Genomic DNA, 1704 nt, shown 5'->3' on the forward strand with positions numbered 1-1704 from the left:
AAAAAAAAAAAAGAAAAAAGAAAAATCTATGAACTTGGGAGAAAGGCCATGTTTTCAACCCCCTTCTGATTTCATTTGCTTTTGATTTATAACTAGAGATACTTAATACAACTGAATCACATTTCTCTTTCTAAGTTTTAGAAACATCTATTGATTTCCATAATGGCTACACTATATATTATTTTTGTCATCAAGAATGTGCAAATGTTGCCTTCTCTCTACATCCTCACTAACACATTATCTTTACTCTTCTTTTAGTAACCTTTACTATAGGAATGAGGTGATATCTCCTTATGGACCCAACTATTATAACATTGAATATTTCATTATATGCCACCTGTCGAACATTTGTATGTCCTTGCTTGCTACATGTCTATGATTTGTTCCTCAATTTTAGATGGGATTTTTTTCTTTTTTCTTTTTTCTTTTTTTTTTTTAGTAAATTGAGTTACTCTTGATTTGGGAAATTTACTACTCATAAGATATATGGTTTGAAAATATTTTCTTCCATTTCTTAGATTGCTTCTCTCAATGGATTTTTCATAAGAAGCAGAGAAGCTTTTAAATTTGATTATAATCTCATCATCTACTTTGATTCTGTTGTATATGCTTTGGATACCATATCGAAAAAGCCTTGTGCAGACCAATGCTATGCAGCTTTTAGCCTACATTTTATTCTAATAACTTTATGGTTTATGGGGTGTTACAAAATCTTTTATTAGCAACCTTTCTGCTGTGATAAGATGCCATGGCCAAGGCAACTTATAAAAGGAGGATTTTATGTTAGCTTATGTGTCTAGAGTATTAGTTCATAATAGCTGTGGAGGCATGCTAGCAAATGGACAAATGAGGAAGCAGAGGGAGCACATCTTCATTATGAAACTAATTGATGCTATAAACCTTCAAAATCTGTCCCCAGTGATGTACGTACTCTACCAAGAGGCCCACCTACTAAAGGTTGCACAACATCCCTAAAACATACCACTAACCAAGTTTCAAAAGCTAAAATGTGTGAGCCTGTGGGACATTTCTCATTTATATTACCATAGTGTTTAATCCATTTTGAGTTAGTTTTGCACATCATATGAGATGTGGGGCCAATTTAACTGTTATGTATATGGATATCTGATTTTCTCAGAAATGATTAGTAAAGAAGTTTCTTTACTATATGTTTTTGATGTCTTTGTTTAAAAAAAAACTTTGAGGGATAGAGAGATGACTCAGAACTTAAGAATATGTATCTCTCTATTTAAATTAAATTTATCTTGTTTTATGTGTATAGAAGTTTTATGTGCACTTCTGCACACCAAACATTTTCCTGGTAACCAGAAGAGAACATATAATCCCAAGAACTGAAATTAAAGTCAGTTGTGAACAGCCATATGTGCACTAAGAATCAAAACATGGTCCTCTGGAAGGACAGCTTTAATTGCCAACTGCAATAAATTTAAGACCTTTCTCTACAGCACAAGAATCTACTCTTATAAAAGAACCAAGTTTGGTGGTTCTCAGCACTGACATCAAGAACTTCACAATTTCCTGTAACTCTTGCTCTATAGCATTTAATTAGCTTAGCTGTAATTAGCTTAGAACTTTTACTAAGAAGCTCTGGTCTCGGTACAAGTAGCACTCATATATGAAATCTCAAACCCCAGTACCCATAACACACACACACACACACACACACACACACACACACACACA

This window comes from Mastomys coucha, chromosome X, assembly GCF_008632895.1.
Source record: "Mastomys coucha isolate ucsf_1 chromosome X, UCSF_Mcou_1, whole genome shotgun sequence".
NCBI classification, from domain to species: Eukaryota; Metazoa; Chordata; class Mammalia; order Rodentia; family Muridae; genus Mastomys; species Mastomys coucha.